This window comes from Prionailurus bengalensis, chromosome A1 (genome assembly GCF_016509475.1).
Source record: "Prionailurus bengalensis isolate Pbe53 chromosome A1, Fcat_Pben_1.1_paternal_pri, whole genome shotgun sequence".
Taxonomy (NCBI): Eukaryota; Metazoa; Chordata; class Mammalia; order Carnivora; family Felidae; genus Prionailurus; species Prionailurus bengalensis.
The window spans coordinates 32,781,605-32,808,505 of record NC_057343.1 but is presented as its reverse complement, the minus strand read 5'-3'; the positions used below and the strand labels follow the sequence as shown (position 1 = coordinate 32,808,505).

General features: G+C 33.7%; 1 pseudogene; it reads right to left on the bottom strand.

Annotated features, from left to right (window-relative positions):
* The window catches only part of LOC122477799, an 80,832-nt pseudogene that overhangs the window by 25,945 nt on the left and 27,986 nt on the right, over positions 1–26,901 (bottom strand).

Genomic DNA, 26,901 nt, shown 5'->3' with positions numbered 1-26,901 from the left:
AATAATAAAAAATAAAAAACATAACATCCACAATCTGAAAAGTACCTTATTCAGCAATCATTGTCCCTCACTCTTTTACTTTGATATTCTTGTATTTGTTTATACAAGAAGGCATAACAAAGTTTAATATTCCTGTCCCTTCCTCACCTCTATGTCTACATTGACTGTATTATGCATTTACCTTTAACCAACAGACCTAGCATCATTGTTCTTGCTTTTGATGGAAAGAGTTGATAATATTTCTCCCCCAAACTTTAAGCAAAACATTGAAAACATAATTATTGTGGGCTATGATTGAGGGTAAGACATTTCCCTTTGTCTGACCTTTATAAAAGAAATATACATTAATAAATTTACCAAATCTCCTCTTTTCAAATCATATTGAAATGTAAATCAAATTTGGAATATGAATTCAGGATACAGCATCATGTTAATGAATGAACACTTGCTATGAAATTAATTAGTAAGAAATTTAGGTGGCATGAGCTGTGTTAAGCCTAAAAATTTTAAAGGACAAATAAGAAAAAAATTAATAACGATAAGATTGCTTTAGTGATTAAATAAATTATAATTATAAATCTGCATTGTACATAAAAATGCTTACTCTGATACTTAATTTACTGATATTCTATTCTACCCAATTTGTTGTTGGATAATACACAGGAGGCAGTGTCTGATCTGGGATTATACAGCTTGTTGTTAGAACTTGGCAAGCAATTTTAGAAATTTTAGATACCAAGATAACAACTCTGAAGTTGGATGAACTGTAATCCTTGAATAAAATCAATGTAACACCCAAGATTTTCAACACAAATCATATACAATACATTTCAAAAGCATACCAAAAGTAAGGGACTGAAATACACAGTAACTAATCCATAACCCCAGGGGTATGTGAACAGCTAGCTTATTTTTCACTACTCATAAGCCTTTGAATTTAGCTGTTCTGTTTTCTGCATTTAAACATGTGGTGCTTATAACATCCTTAATAATCAAAACTAGATAGCTACCATAAAAACATGCCCCTAGTTATAGCATATTAAACACATAAATAATTATATTAAGTGCACTTAGCTGTTCCAAAGTAAGGAATGTTTTTGCAAATGGTATTATATGTTGGAAAATGATATTTAAAATATTTCTATCAATTTTCATGACCAAAATTATCCTGCATGTATTTTTCTACTTAATAATAAAAAATATAACAAAGGTATAGCCTGAACATAGCATATGAATATGTGCTATATTTACTCTAAATCATACATAAAATGGAAGAAACTCATTTGATATTTTGCCATATCAGTTTGTTTTTCTGAATTATAGCAAACAGGTCAACTTATAAATTCTTTTATAAGCATATTACACACACTTATGTACAATGACATAAATTTAAAGGGCTATAAACTAAGTTTCATCAATTAATCTTATAGAGAGAGATGTTTATGATATATATTGTATTAATTAATATAATCCTTTAGAAGGCTAAAGGAAATATTTGGTATATTCACTTACTTTCCTATTGATTTAATTTTAAAAATTTCACAGTGCTTTTTAGAAATCCTTACTCCTCCCAGGTTTGTAAAACTATATGAACTTACCAAACTAATATAAGCATTAATTCAATAAAGTTTTGAGGGCACTTTCTCTTTAACTGGAACTGCCATAACCTTTATAATGTACAGCAGTCATCCAACTATGGCCTATGGGCCAAATCTGCCCTGCCATCTAATTTTGTAAACAAAGTTAGCTTGGAACTCAGACCTATCCATTCACTTACACTTATTTACTATGAGTGTTTTCTCTCTGCACTGCCAAAGTTGTGTAGTTGCCACAGAGACTACATGGCAAGCAAAGTAAGGTTATATATTTATATATACTATCTGACTCTTTACCAGAAAAGTTTGCCAAACCTCTGCACAGAGGATTAGGATTACGTGAACATACAGAAAAGACAGCATCTTCATGGGCAATGAGGAATGAATAGCAATAGAAATTTGCAGGGCTGTTGTGATCATCAGAATAGGCATTATGTGAAAACACCTTAGTGTCAATATTAGTGCATGTTTTGAAATATTCAATAGATATTTACCAAGAAACTGAGCTAAAATTTATCTGTGAATATGCACTGAGCACATATTGATGCAAATCAGTCAGGTGCTTATACAAATATGAAAAGAACACTTTTTGAGTTTAATCTATCATCTTACTTAAAGTATAAGAATAAAAAATAAACTTTATGCTGAGTCTGCCCTTTATTTTCTGTCCTTTATTTTTATTTCTGCCCTTTGTAATCTTAGAAATTATACTTTGTTTTCCTATAACTGCCCTGTCCGGACGTCTTATTTTTAAGCCTCACTACTTCCTAATAGACTGTGAGATTTTGTTCAGCTAAATATCTTTAGGATGCTAACAGGGTTGCAGGGATGAATATATGTGATGGGTGAAGTGACAGGAAGAGGTAAGATCCTGGATATATCTTGAAAGTACCATCAACAATAATTCCTGACTAACACAATATGAAGTAAGAGAGGAGTCAAGAATGAGTTGAACATGTATATATTTCAAAATATTTTTTTCTGAAAACACTGGGAGGATAGAGCTTCTATTGACAAACATGGAAAACACTGTGCAGCATAGATTGTAAAAGAATCAAGAGTTTATTTTCAAATATGTTATTACTGCCTAAGCTATATGTGGGTGATTTTATCTCCTACATACTAAACATGTGAAATTATGTATGTAAATGACCCGGGGTTTGTCAACAGGTATAGACAGAAATGTTCCTGAATAGGACAGAATAGGCGGGATGACAGAAAACTATGTTCTCTTTTCCTATACAGTAGAAAAAAAAAAGTCAGAAGCAAAACTGAACTCATGTGTTAATCTCATGATGCCTCAGTTTCCCATATTAGAACATCAACTAAATTTGAACTATTTCCTGAGGATATTACAATGACAGCAAAATGATTTATATTGGAATAAATTGCTTTTATTAAATGTGTAGAGATGAGATGAATATTTCTGAAAATGCATACATAAATTTAAATATATTTTCAAAACAGCAACTATGTAGCATTTCCCATGATTTCACTATGGAGTTATGAAGTCAATTTGATTTCCCAACTGAATGAACATCCTCACACCTTTTTACTCATAAAATGAAGCAGTGAATGGATTGTAATTTAGGGTTCTACTGTGTAGATGACACCAGGGGAAGGAACAGAGGTATACATAAAAATATACATTTCTTATTTCCTTAAACTCCATCCCAGTCACCTTCAATGAGTATTTGATTCATTCCATGTTACTGTTCCTTGGGTTAAATTAATAGACTGTAGAACTTTTCTTTATGAGTTATTGCATAAATAGAAAAACTTCCTCTAAAATAAAATTAGAAGAAAATACTTTAGGTTAAATGATGAATTGCAATATTATTTGATACAAATAAATTTATTTGTATCTTAAATATAGTCAGGAGTAATGAAATTACTAAAAAAGAGTGTGCCTTTATGCCCATGGCACCAGAAATGGGAAAGACTATCTCCCCCGACCGAATGAAATTCTTGGAAGCGCATCACAAACTCTAATTTCCTCACCACCTAGTGGATGATTATTTAAAATATTTAAATGTTAGGTTATCATCTCAAAAATGAAGTAGAAAAAATGTATAGGGAATCACCAAAAAAACCCAAATAGTCAAAGAAATCATGAGAAAGGACTAAGAAGGAGGCACCACACTCCTTGATTTCAAGCTATAATATAAAGCTATAGTAACAGAAAAATTACTTGTATAAAAACAAATAGATCAATGTAACATAATCAAGAGCCCAGAAATAAGCAGAAGTATATATGGCCAACTAATATTTGACAAGGGGCCAAGAATACCCAATGCAGAAAAGAGTCTTTTCAATAAACGGTGCTAAGATAGTTGGATGTTCACATGTAAAAGAATGAATCAGAAACACTATCTTACTCAACTCACAAAAATTAACTTGAAATGGATTAAAGACTGAAAATAAGACCTGAAACCCTGAAACCCCTATAAGAAAACATAGGAATAAAGCTCAATATGGATATTGGTAATGACTTTTAAGATATGACACCTTAAAGTACAGAGAACAAAAGCATAAACAAGTGGGACTACATCAGAGTAAAAAGCTTCTGAACAGTGAAAGAAACCATGAACACAGTAAAAATAAAACCAATGGAATTGGAAAAATATTTGCAAACCATATATCTGATAAGAAGTTAAAAGCCAAAATATATAAAGGACCCATACAACTCAATAGCAAAAAAAAAAAAATCTCAATTTAAAATATGGGCAAAGAATCTTAATAGACATTTTTCAAACAAAGAGATACAAAAGGACAACAGGTACATGAAAAGATGCTCGATATCACTAGTCATTAGGGAAACACAAATTAAAATCACAGTAAGATGTCACCCACCCCAATCCTGCTGGAATGGCCATCATCAAAAAGACAAATGCTGGCATGGATGTGAATAAAAGGAAACCCTTGTGCAGTGTTGGTGGGATTATAAATTGGTACAGGCACTATGGAAAACAGTATGAAGAATCCTAAAAAATTAAAAATATAACTACCATATGATCCAGTAATTCCACTTCTGGGTATACATCCAAAGGAAATGCAAACACTAACTACAAAAAGATATGTGCACCCCCATGTTCACAGTACCATTTTTTGCAATTCCCAAGACATGGAAACAACCTCAGTGTCCACTGATGGATGAATGGACTTAAAAAGTTGTGTTACATATACACAATAGAATATTATTCAGCCATAAAAAATGAGGAAAGCCTACTGTTCGCGACATGGGATTCATAGCAGTATATTTCATATGCGTTATATAATTATGAGTGTGTTATATAATTATGAGTGACCCTCACTTAGCATGTTGTTTCATTTTCTTCACAAACATAAAATAATGCATCGTCTTTTCATCTTGATTTTATTAAAAACACAAATGTTTGTTTTTAAAAGTGTAGAACTAAAACATCACAATGGAAATAGATCATTTATATTTAAACATACATATGATTGAGTTGAAGTTAAGAAGTCAGTTTACATTATTAAAGACAAAAACTGAAACTATCCTTATATAATCTAATTAGCATTATATTTGTTTTAAGGCAGTAAATGTGATGAGTCCATTGGTATTTTCCTCCAATACAAGCTATATAAGTAGCCATTATTTATCCTAAATGTACTAAAATATATATATATGTATATATATATACACACACATATATATACATACACAATAATACATGTACACATACATATTTAATTCCATTAAGAAAATAGGAAATGAGAAAGAATGAATTTTAAAAATGAGAAAGAATGAATTTTAAAAAGGTCTAGGGGCACCTGGGTAGGTCAGTTGGTTAAGTGTCCAACTCTTGATTTCAACTCAGGTCAGGATCTCAAGGTTGTGATATCAAGCCACACATCAGACCCTACGTCCAGCACTTAAGATTATCTTTCTCTCTCTCCCTCTGTACCCCGCTGTCCCTCCCAATCTTTCTCCCTGTCTCAAAAAAAAAAAAAAAAGAAAAGAAAAGAAAAGAAAAGAAAAGAAAAGAAAAGAAAAGAAAAGAAAAATCCAAAATGGTCTAGAAAGCATTCTAAATTATGAAATTAAAGGTTTTAGAGGGCATTTCATATTTTCGTTCATGTTTAGTAAGTCTGTCGAAAAACCGCAGATTTCATCATTTTCATGCCAGAATTACATCCTAACTCTAGTAGACTTTTTTCCTTAAATTGTTTCAATGATATTTTGCTTTGGAGATATTCTTAGGCGTTTTTCCTATCATTACCACTTACAGCTGTAGCAGGCATCAAGCGAAATTTAGCAGTGTGTTTGTGGTTTCTATTCATTCAACAAGTATTCCTTAAATGACTACCGTGTCTGAGATGTTACTGCTAGGATAGCAGTGATGAAAAATGTAGTCTTTATTCTTACGGGAGCTTAAGTTCTTATGGAAATTCTTCAGAACAATCTATCAATAATCTCAGATACTGGTAAAAGTGCATGATGATAAGAAAATATGAAAGAGTAGGAGCCACAGTTACTGCAGAAGAGTAGAGTTATGGAAATCTTGAATGATAAAGAGCTCTGTGATTTGTAAAACTGAACACAAGTAAAGTAGCTATTCAGGATCAAGAGGGAAAATATTCTGAATAGAAGAAACATCATGTGCTTTGAGACCTATAAAATTGCATGCTCATTTGGTTATTCCTATTGACATTGTGTTAGTTTCTTCTTCAACCTTGTTTTAATGCACATCCACAGATTCACAATAAAGGTACTTTCAGTTACGATAAACGATTATGTAAGCAGCATGCACTGGTATTCATATTTATATTATTACACTAAATATGTGAATATATTTTTGATTATTAGAAAACTACAAGGCTCTTGAAAGGAGGGCTTCCAAGTTAATTTCTTACCCCATCCCCAGAGTGAGTTTAGATGCTTGCTTCTTCAAGGCCAATAGTAGAGCCTCTCTTTATAGTCTACTATAATGGAGTCTTACACAATGCGATGTACTCATAGGAGTGACGTCCTATCTCCCTTGATTGTAAGCAAGTCAGTTTTCATCTTCACTCAAGGTGAGAGGATGACATAACCCAGTGAATATTCAGGGTTATATCATTAGGTGTGTTACCTTTCCTATCTTCCCAGTTAACTCACATTTTTTCTTTGACTTTGGCAAAAAAGTTAACTTTTGTTAAAATATGAACAGTGAATCTATGGCTGCCTAATATTAGTTTTCACAGCTTTAAAATGTTTAAATTTTTCATAGGCAAATATTTTTAAAGGTATAAGCAGTATCTGTATTCAGGCACAGTCTTCTTTTTAGAGTTTTGTTAGTTCATCAGGTGGGCTTAATCATGCATTTTTTTCTTCCTTCCATTACTGACTGACAATATATTAAAACACTAACATTTTAAAAGACAAAGGAAAAGACTATTTTTCTTTTGTTTTCATATTCCACATTGTTACAGAAAAGACTGAAATTAATTTATACAGAAATTCATATGCAACAAATAAATTCACACTTTTATTTCCAGTTGACTATACTGACATAACTTCAGTGTTTTTTCAGTGTTTGTTACATAGAAAGTATTTAAGACATATTTGTTCACTGAACTGAAAAATTCAAGTGAAATTTTTCCCTCAAGAGAATGAAAGGATAAAATTCTTTCATTTTTATGTATTATGTCCTTCATTGAATATAATTCTGTTTAAATGATTTTAAGTAAAAGAAAAACTAAGATTTACTCTTAATTTATGTGTTTTATCCTTTTGTGGGTGTTTGCTTTTTAATACACCATGAAACCAGTGTGTCTTAAAATGTAGTGTGTTCCTTAGACTTCATTAGACCTACAGGATCAGAAATCTCATGGTATTGGATCTAGAAACTGGCACTATAACAATCTCCCAAATGGGCTACAGAAGCAATAATTTGAAGAACACTTTCTGGGACTTCATACATATGCACTGCATATATATCATATAAACAACAGACTTCTGTTATTACTCTCACCATACTGACAGGAAAGAAAAATTACATTGAAGACCTGATCTGAAATAAGTGGAAAAGACATAACTATTGATACCTTAGTCAATGTTTCCAATAAAGTGTGACTCTACAGTGTATAGCTGTCTTAAACTAGGCCTTACGTTGTTTGCAATGACAGTAATGGAAAATTACTACTTACCTTGTTTGTACTTACATACAAAAATGACTATGTTTATTGAAAGCACTGTCACAATATTTTTACTCTTCATAAATAAAATTTAATTACACAAAGAATAAGTTTAGTTATTGCCTATAATATATATACAAACTATATAAACACAATGTGCATGATTGATTCATCAATGATCATTCACATCTCTAAATTTTAGAAAAGAATTTCACAATCTTTTACACTACAGTATGTTTTCTACTGCACTTATTATAATCTATTACATATTTCTGAAATAAATTATATTGGGAATTTACAAACTCTCTCCTTTGAAGATACAAAGTACAGAAAATTAACCTATTGGGAAAGGAAAGATTAATTTAAAGGAAGACAGAATTTGTTGAAAATTACTACTTATTATTAAAAAGATAGATTTTGGTAATAAAATATGCTTCTAGAAGAGCATATTCTAGAAGATACATTCCTATCAACACTAGCTAATAATGTTAACTGAGGAAACATTAAAAATCATCACCATTGATATATCTCTGGTATTCATTTGTGGTCCTAAGATTCTGTGAATAAAATAATGTGTTTATTTCTAAAATGTATATTTCATAATGAATCTACTAAGGTTATTTATTTAATGTTTATTATTCTCAGAATATATTTATATTATAGTTATATATCCATAAAATATCTATGATGGAGGTCAACTGCCGAGTAATTTGGAAACATGCTAAGTTTATCTGAAATTAAGCATTTCTGAATTTTAGGTGAAAGAAGCAAGCCAAATGTCAACATAGTAAAAAAGCAATATAGTTTCATCTGTTACTCAAATATGGGCTTTATTGACCAAAATAGCAATTCTTTGTATTCTTTATTTGTTTGTGTGTGTCTATGCGTGGGATGAAAGATTCCTGTTAGAATTAGAATTACATGTTTGAGTATGTTGTATAAATAAATTTTAAAAAAAAGTTTTGCGGTAAAAATTTTAGCAGACATTACAAAGGAATTTTCATAAATATATTCTATTCCCTGATAGATCCCATCCATATTCAATACCTTTTAAATAAAAGTATTCGAAAGTTGGCTTCAATGACACTCTTGCTCTTATGATATGAAACTCTTCCTCAAAGTGGTGATATTTAGGCAATGGCAAGAAAACCTGTGTTTTATTGTTAAAACTTGAAATACTCTTTACTCATTGACTAATGGACACTGTCTTAAATATATGAGTGCCTCTTCTGTCATTCACTCTCCTATCCTCTCCTTGACAATACCCCATTTTTCCCCATGTCCATAATGAAAGGATTATCATTTGTCCCATTGAAGAACCACAAGACTCTGACCTACTACTTCAGACTTCATTCATTCAAAATGTTCAGTGTCAATGCAATCATTCCTTTAAAATTCCCAACTTTAGGTTATCTAGGGAGACACAAGAGGATCAACTTCATTTCCAAGTACCCTCCCCTCAGGGCTTTGGCAGTTGACAGCCAGATAGGCAAGACCCTCTGTAGACATCCCCTCCTTTCTCCAATTTCTTCAGAGCAAGTCCAGATGCCAGCATGAAAAATGGAATCTCTTTAGGCAAACACCTACCACTAATGCTTATTAAATGCTTTGATTAAAACTCCTGACTTCTCTTGCTTGGGCAAACAAATATTTGTCTTTAGATTAGTTGATATCTTCTGTTACAATATAATCTTTACTTCCTCTTCATTCCTATCATCTGTTTTTATATTCCTTCACCTTTGAACTCACTTCTGTCTGTATTCTATAATTAGTTGTATACATATATGCCTCTGCTTTTAGATTATAAGCTTCTCTAAAATAGGTAAGCTCCAAATATGATTTGCTAACGTATACAGCTCCTAAATGTTCAGTATATGTTTCAAGAACAAATGAATCAATGAACTAGTTGAATAACTGTGTCATTAACAAAGGAGTGTAATGTCTCATTTTTAAATATTCAAATTAAAAAAGGAACCAAAACTAAAGTATCAGACTGTTATTTTATGTGATATTCATATAGACCAAGAAAAAAATATGGATATAATTTTGAAATGCATTACTCATTAACAGGAAATATTTAGAGTAATTCAACAATGTGACAGGTGTTTCCCACTCTCTTCAAATCTCAGTTGATTCTTTATCAGCTAATGTGACATTCATAAAACAGGACACAATATCAAGGGACAAGCCAAGGAGAAAGGAGCAAATGTACCAGAAAAGAAGAATCTTGTTAAATGAACTCCATTTCCATCGTTTTATTGCAAATTTAATTATAGAGTTTGATTACTTGTTTGGACTCTTTAGTTGATACACAAGCAAAAATGACTACTATTTATAATCATATAGACTCTTGTTATTTTCAATAATGATATACTTTTTTCATGTTTTATCTTGCTTTAAGTGGATTCCTTGTGATTGAATCTATAGTGGTCATAAATATGTGAGATTAATCATATTAAAATTACACTATCTTTATATGTTTATATATGTAAACTGCCAATTTACATTTACACAATATTTTCCTTCCTGGCTAATTTTAAGATGATACAACTTACCAAACTATAACATATATATGTATACAACACACTCACATACATGCGTGCACACACACACACACAGAACTATATATGTCACACATGTATAAAATGTTGTATCTATTTCAAATCTCTAAAACATAGGGGAATATATTTTTATTTCAAAGATAAGTATGTATATACTTTTAATTAGGTAAAAATAAAATACAAATATCTGGGTAAAATATTTATAGCACCAAAATATAGATGTATATATAATATATATTCAATGTATTTGCTAAATAAAATGGTTTCCTTAGTCTACTCAATAGAAAAAAATACCATAAACTGGGTAGCTTAATAAATAACAGATTTATTAATCCAAGGTTATGGCACAAGAAGATTTGATATCTGGTGAGGGCCTCCATCCTCTCTGATGGCTATTGAAGCTAACATCGTGAAGAACAAGGGAATTTTCTCAGGCCTCTTTTATAAGGACATTAATCTCATTCATGATGGTACAAACATCATAATCCCCACCCTCCCAAAGGCCTCACCTCCTCAGGGCTTGGGATTTCAACATATGAATTTGGGGGATACTAACATTTAATCTATAGCAATTGTTATAGAGGACATTTATTAAATCAACATATATTTACTAGGGGTCTCTTATGTTCTTGGTGCTGCTAGGCACAAATGATGTGGCCAAGAACAAGACAAAGCTGGTACCCCTCCAATGTTCTTTATAACATACAGAGTTTTCTGTAATCTCAGGACCTCCAGTCAATTCAATTATTCAACAATTATGTAGTAAGAATTATGCTAGATGGCGAAGATTCAGCAGGAAACAAACAGATTAAAATGTTTAACATCATAGATCTTACATGTTAGAGAAGACATATGTTAGCGAAGACAAAAAAATAATTAGGTAAGCTAGGTAGTATATTTAAAAGATTATGTATGGCATGGAAAAACAGAAAACAGAATAAGAGGAGTGGATTATACTATTTTAAGAGTAGTCAGATTAGGGGCACGTGGGTGGCTCAGTTGACTAAGCCTCCCACTCTTGGTTCTGTGCTGGCAGCACAGAGACTACTTGGGATTCTCTCTCTCCCTCTCTTTGCCCCATTCCCACTCATGCTATTTCTGTCTCTCTCAAAATAAACAAATAAACTTTAAAAAAAAAAAGCAGTCAGACGAGGCCTTAATGACCAGTGAAATGTTAGCCAAAATTAAAGGAAATGAAGCAATAAGTCATGGATATTTGAAAAAAAGCCAATAGCCAGTACAAAGGTCAGGAGCCAAGAGGAACCTTTGAAAGGAGGACACTGGAAAACTAAAAAAGGCCAGGATGAATAGAAATAAATCATCAAGGGAGAGAGTAGGATAAAATTCTGTCGCAGACATAAAGAATCCCTATATATATAGGCTTTATAGATCATTGTATAGACTTTGATTTTATCTGAATAAAATGGAAAACCATGAGTGACAGACTGATGTATATTTAAGAAAACTCTTACAAGTGTGCCAAGAATTTACTGCAAGAAAAAGGGTTTAAGCAGGAAGGCCATATAGCAGGTTATCACAACTACCTTGGTAAAAGATAACAGCAGCTTTACCAGGATGGAACCAGTGTTAGAAGTGGAAGATCCATTCTGTTGTATTTTGAAGGAAGAAGAAGCCAGATATTTTGACACATAGGATGCAGTGTGATCAAAAGAGATGACTACAGGTAATTTAAGATGTTTAACCACATCTAAGTTAAAGAAGATGGATGGTGGAATAGGTTGACGGGGCTGGTTGCAAATTTAGATTGGGTAATCCTGATTTTGAAGTGAACAAACTGAAGGCACATTTGGGTAAATGAGTCTGAATTTCAAAGGAGAATTATGGACCTAACATACTTATTCAGAATCAAATAAATTTGCCATGCAAGTGAGTTTGGATGGAAAAGTCCAAGGACCCCTCCTACATTAAGGAATCAAAGAAACAGGAAGGTGAGAAAAAAAAGTGCAGCTAGTGCAGCTAGCTGAAAAAGTGCAGTTAGTGAAAAACCAAGACAAACAGGATAGTTTGATTCCTGGGAGTGTGGCAATGAAAGTGTTTCAAAGAGAGAGTGATAAAATACTAAATAATGTTGAGAAGGCAAGTGAGATGAGAACCAAGAACAGAACATTGAATTTAGCAGGCAGACGTCAGTTCAGACTTTGACAAGAGCAGCGAACATGGAGTGACATGGGCACGAGGCAGTTCAGTGGTATTGTAGAGAATGAGAGGAGAGAAAGTAGGAAAGAAAAAGTTGACAATTCTTTTAAGGATTCAAAAAATGGCAGATCCTTCTTCCCAATTGTTTAAGAATTGTTGAAGAATAAAAAAATAATATTTTAAAAAAATTCTCAGAATATCCTACTAGGTAAAGTACAGAATTCTCACAAATTCAAATGAGAAACATACATAAAATTAGCTGTGTAAAAAATTTTTGAGCCACTAAGAATTTTGTAAGCAAATAGTCGACTAAAGCATTTCACCTCAATTTCCACCACTTCCATTGTAAAATATTTTGTTTCTTCACCTAATTTTACAGTCACAAAATTTTCCTCAGCCTGTACTGTATGTGGTTACTTCTGTTCACAGGCACACATGCTTATTTCTCAGAATAAATCCTTTCACTGGGTTCTAGGAACACTCGGGGGAAATATTCATAGATTGCCTTTGTTCTCATCCTCTCCTGAACTGCAATTGCACGTTGAAATCAGTTTCTTTGAGGACTAGAAAGCAATTCAGCAGGAAAAACTGCCTTTTTATTGGCTTTAAGTCCATGAAAGATCCATCACTGGACATCAAAATTGTGTGAGTTTTGGTTGTGTGCTTTCCTGAATTTTCTGAATTTTCTCCTCTTTTATAGGTTTTAAGGCAAAAAGAGGGTGTACATATACACAGGGAAAGAGTAAAGCATTTAGGAAAGTCTTAAAATACAACATAATCATCTAAGAGGCAAGTGGAGGAAGAGAAGCAAAGAAAAAAACACACAGAGTATTGTTTAAGAACAAAAGAAATAATATTTTTAAAAATTCTTAGAAAACACAAGAGCATTTCCATAATGTCAAATTCATAGCCATCGAATACTATGAGGACATAAACATATTTCACACATATACTAAGTAGGGTGTCATTAGCAAATACAGTAAGATCAATTTTAACTGAATGGTGTGGAGGAAAAAAAAAAACATGATTCAAAAAGGTAGCCAAAGAATAAACAGGGTTTAATGAAGAGAGTCAAAAAAGTGGTGTTGATACGACCTGCATGAAAGTGGAAGCTGTTATCTATTTTATACAGTATTCATACCCAGTACCTACCACAAAGACTGGTAAAGTAGGGACATGCATTAAATATTAAAGGATCCAGAGAAAGAAAACATACTCAGTAGTCTTTCTATGTTTACTAACATTCCTATTTAATAACCTGAGAAATCGTGCGGCACTAACACCCTGTTTTCCTTCAGAAAAGTATAACTCTTAAAAAAAAAAAAAGCAAACAGAAGAAATGTGTAACTCTTCCCTTAAGCCAATCACTGACTATACATTTCAGAAGACAAAATGTCAATGGGTGTTTAACATTAGAAAAGCCTCTTTGACAATATAGCTATTTAACAAATATAATATGCCAGACTATAAATAAGGGAAAACAAAAAAAATAATTAAATGAAATATTTCCTGTTAATGTTAATAAAATTTAGCGTCAAATATTGTAATTCATAAATTTTATTTTCAGCTTTTAAGATTACATAAAATAAAGTAGAACACAATACTTTCTTCCTATTAATTTTGAAAGTCTAGTCATGTTTTGAACAATATACATTTAATATTAACCATAATAGTAATAATTAATTTAGATAAGTTATTAATTGAAAACAGCCTGTGTCATTAATATATATCTTCTTTGTTGTTAATTAAACCCCTAGAGTATGCAATTACTTCATAGAGTCCTCAATGTATTTACACTAGTGTTCTAGTAGAGAAAATATGTATGAGTAGTAAATTCTTTAAAATAATAGTGCGAGTAAGTGTAAAATATATTCAGTGAGCCAAAATACCTTTGCATAAACTCTCCTGAGCCATCTAAATAACAAAGTTTAGTCTCTTCTAGATTTATCAAGATTGCTTCTGAATTTTGTAGCTACTAAAACAACTTCACTTGATTATTTTGAAATAAAATTAAAATACTCTTATTTATGTCATTCATTTGCTTTTTTGAGAGAGATTATATTCACTGATATTAGGTGTGTAGACTAGAGAGCCTTGTAAATTTAGATTTTGCATCGATAGATAACACATCTTCTAGCCAAGATCTGTATTTTTATACTACATTTCTGAAAACATACTTATTCATTACAAATTATAAAGTTAATTACTTCAGTTTAGACCTTATTAACCTGAAATAGATATATTTACTTGGTATACTATGTGGATAATTTTTTAGACGATATTCTGATCACTTCATTCTAAACCACAGAGGCACATGGGCACAAAAATCATCCACAGGTGGGACTTTTCTCCCACCTCCCAACACAAAGAGCAATAGAAAAATGGAAATTCTCTGGCCATCCACAAGTAATGCTGCTATTCTCTCAACTCTTCCAGACCTCTTGTTTACACTAGGTGCAATATTCAGATCCTTGAGGTATTATTGGACACTGATTCTGAGATAATACTAATTCCTAAAGATTTAAGAATAATTCAGTGATCCATAGGTAAGAGCAGGCATAATGGAATCAGAAGATAAACTTCATTTTGTTCTAAATCCACATCATGGTAGTTTAACTCATAGCTATCACCCACACTATATTTATTCCTATCCCCAATGTGTATTACTATAATAAATACTTTTACCCACTGGAAGAACACCCACAATGTTTGCTTGATATAGACACAATAGTTATGATGGTAGAAGAGTCAAGTGGAAAGATTTGGAACTCCCACTAACAAAATAGTGAATAGCAACTTAATACCAATATTATAACTTCAAGGGGAATAGAAGAATTAGTGTCATATTGAAGGATTGTAGGGTTCAAGAATATTGATTCTTATCACATCCACATTTGTACTTTCTAGTACAGGGATAGATTATATTTGAGAATGGCAGTGGATTGTCTTACAATTAATCACCTGCAAATGTAATTACAGCTATTGTTCCTGATAGGAACTTATCGCTTGAACAAATCAAATAGTCCCTGGCAATCAGTATACACTTATTAGGATAAAAACACTTTTATCTCTTGTCCAAAATGGAGAATAGCATAACTAGCTGCCTTTTATCTGTAAGAGACAGCAATATACATTTCCTACCTTGCTCTAAAATTTATTGGCTTTAAACCATTACAAATTCAAGGTATCCTTGTCATATAAAAACTGCACAAAACATTACTATAAATGATTATTTAAGTTAAATAATACTATATGAATCTGTAGAGCTGTTCCTAAATGCTTTGACAAGATAGATGCATGCTAGAGGTCTAAGACAACACCTATGACCTGCTACCCTAACAAATTTTCTGGTTATTTGCTAGAGAAATATTACATATCCCCTCCAAAGTGAAGAACTATTCTGCATCTTACACCCTCGACTACTAATAAAGTTGTAATATAGGTGACTTTGCTTCATTTTTGAATGCTAAGCATTCTGATGTTCTCATTTATTCCTTAAATGACATAAGAGATTCGTAGCTTTGGGTGGCTTTCAGTGCAAGGTTTCCCAGCTGGTTTGGGCAAACCTATAAAAAAGCAGCATTGCTATTCAGTACTTAAATATCAACAATTAAATATCAAATATCAAAATTTTCTGAATATCAAAATGTCTACGATGGATAGGGATACTGTAAAGATGCAGAAATCCCTGCTAATAGGCTTACAATGGAGTCCACTAGTTTTGGAGCCAAGATATTCCCTCCTTATAATGTTCTTCTTTTGAAAAACAGATCTTGGTCTACTGATAGAACTTAAGTTGCATCCTTAGTCTCCCACATATGATTTCAAGGGTAATTGCCTATGACCAGTTGACTCTAAACAAACAAACAAACAAACCAGAATCTGGTTCACAAACAACTCTTAATGACATACTGAAACCATTTGGAAGGAGATTGTTGCTATGGTTCAATTCAATTCAAGATCTGTAAATGAGGAAAACATAAATCTGAGCAGAATATTGCTAATTTTTCTGGAAATAAAGAGAAGGATCTATACTATCAGGATCTTGAGATAAGGATCTATATTAACGTATAGGAAGTAATGAATGATTTTGAACTGGGTCTTAAAAGATAAAAGGTTAGAAGACTGGAGAGAAGGAGACTTGAACAATGTTTTGAGGGATAACTATTAACCATAGGCTCAGGGCACATGGGTAGCTCAGTCAGTTAATCATCTGACTTTGGTTTCAGCTCGGGTCATGATCTCACGGTTCGTGAGTTCAAGCCCTGCATCAGGCTCCATGCTGACAGCCTGGAGCCTGCTTCGGATTCTCCCTCTCTGCTGCTCCCTCTCTCGCTCTCTCTGTCTCTGTCTCTTTCTCAAAATAAAATAAAATAAAATAAAATAAAATAAAATAAAATATAAAAATACGCTTGATCTTTAAGAAAATCTTTGTCCCATGGAATCCCTTGCATAGATCTCCATTATGGACATGCTCACTGATTGAGTGTAAAGGTGATGTCAGTCACCCTTAACTCTCAGCTTGTTTGGTATACCCATAAACAAAGTAAAATGGCAACAATGGAGACTATGCATGGGGTCAAAAACAGGGATTCTCTAGGTCAGGCCAATCTAGCCACTACTGCTTCTCAGTGCTCAGTGGCAAGGAGCAACCCAAGCACCTGATGTGGTGCTATAAACCTGAGTGGACAAGCCATTTGTTGGCAGCTTGATTATACTGAACTTTTTCCTTCAGGGAAGGACTAGAAATATGTTCTCATGAGAAGAGATACCATATTTGGATTGAACTTCCTGATCTATCACTTATCTAGTTATCTGTTCTTACATAACAAATTCCTCAAAACTGGGCTGTTCATTTCTAAATCAAATAGCATCAGCTGAGGTGAGCTTATGTTGGAGAATCCACTGCCAAATTGGCTTCCTCATTCACATGTCTGACTCCTGAGTGTTCCTTAGTGAGTCTCTGCCCCTCACCTCTTTCTCTCCATATGGTATTTCTCCTTCAGATTCTATTTGCCTTGGGCTTATCATAGTATAACTGTTTCTGGGTATTTGGTCTTCTTAGAAGGTGGCCAATGCCCCAAGTCAATTATTTCAGTGTTCTAAAAGCACTTCAATGAATCTGAGCAAAAGTGGCAAGGCTTAATATCACCAACCTTTAGCAGTTTGAACTATCACCTCAGTGCATTTTACTGGCCAATCAAGTCACTAAGGAAATCCTGATTTAAGTAGAAGGAAGAAATCTTTTCACAAATACCACTTCTCACTGGCAAAAAGGCACATACGTGCCAGGGGGCGCAGTGGGGGGAAGGGTCTGGAGTCATCTTAAAGAGGAGCAACTACATCTATTTTTTTTCTGCCAACCATAATATATATTATTCACCATCATGGCCCCCATTCAACCTATTTCTGATGAAGATATTCTTTTAATTATTTATGAAATATTCAGATGTTAGCTTTATTGATGTATGGAATAACTTATTGAAGATACTGCCACAGTTTCAGAAGTATAGAATTCCTTCCAAGTTTGAGGATTCTGTCCCTCCAGAAGTGGTACAGCACCCAAACCAGACATCATAAAATGGTAAGCTCGCTTATCTAACTAGAAGGTATGCATTCTAAAGTCAAAGGATGCGGGGCGCCTGGGTGGCGCAGTTGGTTGAGCGTCCGACTTCAGCCAGGTTACGATCTCGCGGTCCGTGAGTTCGAGCCCCGCGTCAGGCTCTGGGCTGATGGCTCAGAGCCTGGAGCCTGTTTCCGATTCTGTGTCTCCCTCTCTCTCTGCCCCTCCCCCGTTCACGCTCTGTCTCTCTCTGTCCCAAAAATAAATAAACGTTGAAAAAAAATTTTTAAGTCAAAGGATGGAAATTAGAATGACACCTCTCACAATGATGCCTACCGATCTTTTCACAGACTGCTTCCTTTCCCTGCAACTATGGGTTCTTCAGTTTTGGAAGATGCAACACGCAAAGAAAAAATGTTTCCATCAGGAGATACATAATAATATCATTTTAAATAGAGATTGAGATTACCTCCCAATCTTTTGGTTTCCTCTTACCTCTGAGTCAGCAGAAATCAGTGGGGTTACAGTATTGATTGGGATGACTTGACCATCCAGGGGAGATAAGTTTGTTTCTATAGAACAGAGCAAGGGAGGGAAGGAATGGAATCCAGGTAATTCCCTGGAATGCTCTATGTACTGCCACATCCAGAGGAAAATATCAATGAAAGTTCACTCTACTTCTATACAAATTCAACAACTAAGAGCTTATAATTGCTGAAAAATAAAAGTTCAGGCAGTTTATTTATTTATTTTATGGCTTATTTGTGAGAGAGAGGGAGAGAATGAGTGGGGTAGGGGCAACGAGATTGGGAGACACAGAATCTGAAGCAGGCTCCAGGCTCTGAGCTGTCAGCAGAGAGCCCAACGCGGGGCTCAAACCCAAACCCATAAACCATGAGATCATGACCTGAGTTGAAGTCAGATACTTAACTGACTAAGCCACCCAGGTGCCCCAAAGTTCAGGCATTTTAAATAATTTCTCTTTCTTTCTCTTCTCTTAACATTTTTGCCTATAGGTTGCAGAATACCATGACAGTATAAGGACTAAAACCAGAGGGGAAATATACATCACTGAGAGATTCTGAACTTGGACCTGAATGCAGCCAAGAAATACACATTTACATATTTTGTATTTGATTGATGGTCTCCCTTCCTTTTTTCCTTCCTTCCTTCCTTCCTTCCTTCCTTCCTTCCTTAATCTTCTTTGGAAAGGAAATTAATTTTATTTATTTTTGAGACAGAGAAAGAGCATGAACAGGAGAGGGGCAGAGAGAGAGGGAGACACAGAATCTGAAGCAGGCTCCAAGCTCTGAGGTGTCAACAAAGAGCCCGACGCGGGGCTCGAACTCACAGACTGTGAGATCATGACCTGAGCCGAAGTTGGACGCTTAACCGACTGAGCCACCCAGGCGCCCCGGAGAGGGAATTAATTTTAAACTAGCTATGTGAGGCTTAATTGAGAAGATATCATTGCATTTTTTTTTTTTAGGAATACATTTTGCTGCTTTTTTTTTTTATTGGAATTACCCTCTGGGGGAAAAATCGTGTATATCGGTTGTGGCATACCGTAGCATGGAATGTACTGGATGTTTCTACTTATTTTATTGTCAAGCAATTTAGTACCATTCTTATATATGGGAAATTCCCCACTGTATAAATTTTTCCCAATCAGACATGTTTATGTGGATCTTTTAATCTGGACTAGTGATTAAAATAAGCAGAGACAAAAAATTCAATAATGACATCAATGGAAGCCATATCAGTTTTCAGGGTCATCCATAGCAAAAATGGCAGCAAAGTCAATTTATGGTTGGTGACATTGGTAGTTGTGGTTGTGGTAGTACAAGCTGAAACAATCTGTGTCCACTGGAAGAAAAATGTTCCTCACAGATTGCTTCTGTGAAATGATTTAGACAGCAGTCCTTATTCTCTAGATTCCCTTTTTCCTTCCTCATTTGCTAAGCCTTGTCCTTTTATTTTGCTGGTGAATTTATGGGCTACCTAATAATCAATCAGTAAATTCTCCTAATGCTTAAATTACTCAGAATCAATTTCTGTTGCATGCAACTGCAAATTCTGTCTTATGAACATATATCTACAAAGACAAATACCTTTTAAGTACATTCTGCATGATATATGAAGAAAGTAAATGTGTATTAAAATTTTTTAATGTCTTTTAAAAAAATTCCATATCAATGTGATTGATATTTGCCTCATACAAAATATGCAATCCATCATATGCATACTCCATCAAAAAGTAAGAATTACAAGTCTGCCTGAGGATAGTGAAATCATATCAATTTTCTATAAAATATAACTGAACACTCACTTCTCCACTGTGGAAAAACAGACATTCATCAGCATATCCTATGAAAGAAATGCAGGTGTTTTACAGAATACCAAACAAATATTGATCTCTAGTAGTATTACAAAGAATGCAAACATTGGCATTATACCAGTGTTGCTTTACCTATTGGTATTGGCATTATGTTTAGCTAAAAAAATCAGATAGTCCTGAAGTGTCATTTTCTTGTTGTTTAAGGATAACTGTATCTGCTGAACACTCATACACACAAATTGATAAAGATGTCCCGTAAGATAATACAGGATTCAAAATGTTTCACAAGTACTTGGCTTAATCAGTATTTATCATAACAGAAAAACTAAATAAATATATTAAGAGGTAGAAACTTCTGGTTATAAAATAAAGAAGTCACAGGGATGAAAAACACAGCATCAGGAATATAGTCAGTAATATGGTAATAACTTTGTATGGTGAAAGATGGTAAGTACCATAGTGAGCACTGATGAGCACAAATAATAATTGCTCATCAGTGAAATATAAGAATTGTTGAATCACTATGCTGTACCCCTGAAATTAATGTAACATTATATGTCAACTATACTCAAATTTTAATTTTTTTAATGTTTATTTGTTATTTTGAGAGAGAGAGACAGACAGACAGACAGAATGTGAGCAGGGGAGGGGCAGAGAGACAGGGAGACACAGAATCCGAAGCAGACTCCAGGTTCTGAGCTGTCGGCCCAGAGCCCAACGCGGGGCTCGAACTCCCAGACAGTGAGATCAAGACATAAGCTGAAGTCAGACGCTCAATCATCTGAGCCACCCAGGCGCCACAGTTATACTCAAATTTTAAAAGAACTAAATAAATATAAAATTAGGGATTGTAAATGAAAAGAGCTCAACCATTAAATTTATTACTATTTTTTTATTTCAAATTTTGTGTGTAGGTAAAATTTTTATATACTTTTATATATGTAGTCCAAAATATTTAAGATGATACTTTGCATATTCTTGCAACCAGGACATTGCTAGAGTTGATAACTGAGTTTCATGAACTTGACATAAAATAATTTGAGAGTAATCTAATGAGAATATACTATTTTTTTTCAACAAGATTTGGAAAGAACCTTCGTAAAAACAGATGATGTATATACCTATAGGTACTATCCTTTTTTTTTAATATGAAATTTATTGTCAAATTGGTTTCCATACAACACCCAGTGCTCATCCCAACAGGTGCCCTCCTCAATGCCCATCACCCACCCACCCCTCCCTGCCACCCCCCATTAATGCTCAGTTTATTCTCAGTTTTTAAGAGTTTCTTATGGTTTGGCTCTCTCCCTCTCTAACTTTTTTCTTCCTTCCCCTCCCCCATGGTCTTCTCTTAAGTTTCTCAGGATCCACATAAGAGTGAAAACATATGGTATCTGTCTTTCTCCGTATGACTTGTACCCCAATGTTTATAGCAGCACTTTCAACAATTGCCAAATTATGGAAAGAGCCTAAATGTCCGTCAACTGATGAATGGATAAGGACATTGCAGTTTATATACACAATGGAATACTACTTGGCAATGAGAAATAATGAAATATGGCCTTTTGTAGCAACATGGATGGAACTGGAGAGTGTTATGCTAAGTGAAATATGTCCTTTTTTTTTTACATTAAACTTATTCATTCGAAGAAAGCTTAATGCCTAGGTTTTAAATACCATGTTTATTATAATATTGCTATTTCTTCATATTAGTTTGTCTTCATCTATTTCAGGGTCATTATTGTATATATATTTAACACCATAGCAGTATTTTATGGCAGTGTGATATTTGGATCATTTCATTTCTACTTCAGGAGAGACAGAGGGGAGGGGCAGACAGATAGGGGGACACAAGATACTAGGCAGGCTCTGCGTTGACAGTAGCAAGCCCAGTGCAGGTCTGGAACTCACAAACTGAACCATGAGACCATGACCTGAGCCAAAGTCAAATGCTCAATGGACTGAGCCACCCACACACACCTACAGCGCCTCTTCTTGACTATGCTGTCAATTTGTTTAAAATCTCAACCTGGAGTAATTGTCCCTCTATCTGGTCAACTTCATTTTTGGTGAATAAGCAGATTGTTAAATTCTGCTGACATATATGCTAATGTAATGCTGTGAATTGGCAACTGGTCTACTGGACCACATGGTGTGTATTCAGATCCATTTGGATATACAGTAGCTATACTTGTATCTGGTGTGGTATAAATGCTCATTATGTATATATGAATGTATCAACCTATGAATGAATGCCACCTTTATAAGGCTACGGCTTTTATTTTTTCTCCTTTGATGATCCAGTAAAGTTAAGCAGTGTGATGTCTGACTCGGTAGTTTCTCTAAATGCTTCATGAATGAACAAATAATTGCTCATCAGTGAAATATAAGAGGGATATCCTAGACTCATTTTTTGTGTGTTCAATAAGCTCATGCATAATACACAAAAAAGTGTAAAATAAATGCAATCATGTGAAAGAGTCATATGATTATAGTTTGTTATATACAGACATTATACATTTACTATATCTTAACCTTCCTTCAGCTACCCTATGGTCTTTGTTCTAGCAAAGCATTTAAATAAGACTTTGAAATATTCTGTAGTATTTTTCCTTTAGTTTGCTATGATTCATTGTGACAGTGATTACAAACAGTGGTAGTCATTTTACTGACAGAAGGTGATTTACAGAACATGCTTTATTCCTTTGGAAGTTTACCAGCTTCCAAGGGACAGCAATGCGCTATGATAACTCATATTTATTGAATAATAACAATGTTTGGAGAGTTCTACCTGTAATAACCCATTTAATCAATCAAGTAAGACTATTGCACAGGGATTATTATTTTCTTTGTTTACATATTAGGAAACTGGGGCAGAGAAAGTAAATAACTTGCCTAAGATCACAGAGTTAAAAGTACTAAATCTAGAATTTACAAGGTAGTGTAACTCTGGAGTTAATATTTGTGATTGCTACCCTCAAATGATGAAGGAATACAGCTCTATTTGGTAAACGAGGAAAGTTGAGCTTTCATGATCTAGTCTTAGCCATTCCTGAAATAACACTGTCTTCAAAAACTAAAATAATGATGCTTTCCAGTAATCCCCAATTTTCCTTTGTCTTTGTTCCATTTCTTTCTGCTCTCCATCAGGCGTGTGTCACCACAGAATGAAGGTCTTACCTAGGTAGATGCTAATGGATAAGAGGCTGTGCTTATTTAGTAGGTAAGGCTATATTTCCCAGCTAGAAGTGTTTACTCATCTTGGAAGAATGACACATAGGAACATGCTCTCCTGCCAAAAACATGCTTTCCTCTGGTACTGGGCATCGAAGGATTCACAGACCTGGACAAGAAGTATATCAGGACCCAAAAAACTCACACTCGGCATGAAGACAGAACAGGTGTAATAATGATATGGTTATCTGTCTCTAACAGACTGAACTTTGCTTCTGCTTCCACAGTATATTGTGGGATGTTTAGCTGTATCTCCACAAATCTCTTCAAAACATTCCCCTTAGTTAGCTTTCAAAGACAAATAAAAGTCATAAATTTAATCACATGAAATAGTTCCTGAATTTACCTCAACAATTAACTGAGCAATGAACTGGAGGAAAATCTTTATTGTACTAAGAGAGTTAAACCAAAACTAAAAGGTATATATTTACTGGGCTCACTGAACCTTACAAATAAAAAGTAAATATCCAACAGATGCAAAAATGAACTAATACTTCATTTAAAGATACTTGATTTAAAGATAAAATGTAATATTATTTTACATATTACATTGTAAAGTACCTTCAAAGAAAGAAACATAACTTCACATCTTTTAAAACTTATTCAATCTTATCATTGCTTTTTGCTAATTTATTTATTATGTATCTTGGTGTGGCCCTCCTTGGTTCGAATTTATGGGGAGATTTCTGTGCCTCCCAGATCTCTGTGCCTTTGTACCTGCTTCTGTTTCCTTCCCCAGATTATGGAAGTTTCAACTATTTCTTCAAATAACTTTTCTGCCCCCTTTTTTTTTCTTCTTCTTCTGATATTCCTATAATGCAAATGTTATTACACTTGATGGAGTCTCTGAGTTTCCTAAGACTACTCTATTTGCATGATTCTCTTTCCTTTCCTTTGCTCAACTTGGTTACTTTCCATTATTTTGTCTTCTGGGTCATTATTTCATTCCCCTGCTTCATCTAGCCTGCTATTTATTCCATCATATATATTTTTAATTTCATTTATTGTGGTCTTGATGTCTGATTGGTTGCTTTTTGTTTTTGGTGGGTTTTTTTTTTGTTTTTTTGTTTTTTTGTTTTTTTTTATCTATGTGTTAAGGATTTTACCGATGTCCTCCACTCTTTTCTCTGGTCAAGTGAGTTTCTTTAGGATCAGTACTTTAACTTTTCTCTCAAGCATATTATTTCTAACAATTTTGTTTTAGTCCCATGATGTGGTTTGTTCCTGTACTTTCATCTGGGAGATGTTTCTCTGTCTCCTCATTTTGTCTGACTTTCTGTGTCTGTTTCTGTGTGTTAGGAAAGTCAGCTGTTTCTCTTTCTCTTAACAATAATAGTGTTATGAAGAGGTCCTGTAGTGCCCTGCAGTTCAGTGTCAGCTGTTCCCCCAGGCCTGTGTGTGTCGCGTATGCTCTGATTTTGAGACTTGGCCTCTTTTTCTTTCAGTCCAGTTGTCTGCAGAGACTCTCTTTGCCTATTGTGGACAGGGTTCAGCCTCCAGCATGGGTGAGGTATGTTTTACCAAGGTGTGCAGTGGTCTACTTATAGACCACTCATAACACTATTATTGTTAAGAGAAAGAGAAACCGCTGACCTTCCTAACATGCAGAAACAGACACAGAAAGTCAGACAAAATGAGACAGAGAAATTAGGGCCTGCCTCCACCGCTGCTGAAACTGAGTTCCTGCACATCTTGAAGCAATTAAATGTTTCTAATTCCTCTCAGCCAAGTAAGATTCATATCTAAAGTTCTGGGACTACTATTTTTTTTTTCTTCAGAAACCCATCGTTCATATACTGTAGGAAAATCAGGATGACTATAAATATAAATTATACTGCATACTTGAATTGTTATATGGTAGGTGTTAGACAAATATATAAAATATAAGGTTCGGGGAGTGAATATTTCCATTAGCAAAGCATTAAAATAATTTCTGGCATAGTTTGCTCAGGAAAACTACTTCTAAACAAGTTTTTTTTTAAGTTATTATTTAGGCTCTTTGTTAGATTTTTTTTTATTTACTGCTTCCCAAAAGTTCCAGCCTTTTATGATTTTATAATTCTTCCAACAGCCTCATCATAACAATTGCATTAACTAAAACATGCTCATATACCTTATCTGCATGTCAGAAATATATCTAACCACTGAGACAAAACTCTCTTCACACCATCCATCAGAAGCATCAGAGGTATAATCAAGAAATGATTTGCAGTTCATTTAACAATAGGTCTTCAAAATAAGATATCCAGAGTTTATAGGACAATATGTTATGCCTTCATGTAAGATGACTCATTTTGAAATGGACTTTGTGTCTGATGAGAGAACTAATGAGTAAATCTGATTCTACATTTAGAAATGAATGTAATGGACAATAAATATTACTACTCCATATTATGGGTTAGCAATAATGAATTGACAGCTGGGAAAGGTGTTATTCATATGCATAATTCCGAATTCACCAACCCAAAAGGTGATGTAGAAGTGTGGATAACAGTAAACTAATATATAGAGCAATTCCCTTCTTATAGATTCACTTATTTCATTGGAATTGGATTACTCATTTATCATTACTGGGAATTTTCAACAAGAATGCTTTTTGTACAACCTGCTACATTGTCTTCTCAAGCTGAATAAATTGAAATATGGGAAGAAAAATAAAGATAGACAGGCTTAGAAGTTAAACATTAACTAAAATAAAACATTTTAAATTCACCTTATAATTAGAAAAGAGAGAGTCTGCAGAGTGAATATAAATTTACTACAATATAGATTGTGTTAAAGAATATATAAAATACACTTAAATGACATTAAGTTAGAAACATATTTTGGTGGTCACTATACAAAAGACTGCAAATGAAACAGAAAAATGGAAAGAATAAAAAAAAATGACCGTATGATAGGCTAACAAATATAAATTATACTAAATAAGTAGACCTTTTTACAAAGAACAATTGCTATGCCAACAAATCCAGATAATGTAGAATTATTTGGTGTTAATTTTTAAACATGAAACTATTCTTTGTACTATGACATATATGACTAAAAATAGCAAGAATCTTGGATTATCACTTTATAGCTTTGTTTAAGGGTAAGAGTTCTGTTTAACCATGTGACACATTTACCTGTGCTGGAATGGAACCGGTAGACCACTTTTATAGGTCTTTGCTCCCCAAACTGAGCACAGAATGGTATTCAATTTAAAAGTAAGCAGCTGTCTTGCTACACTGAACAACTATTTTGATTCTCTCTGAAAAAAAAAATATTCATCTATTTTAGAAGCTAGTTTTAGCTGAAAAGACAACTAAATTATAC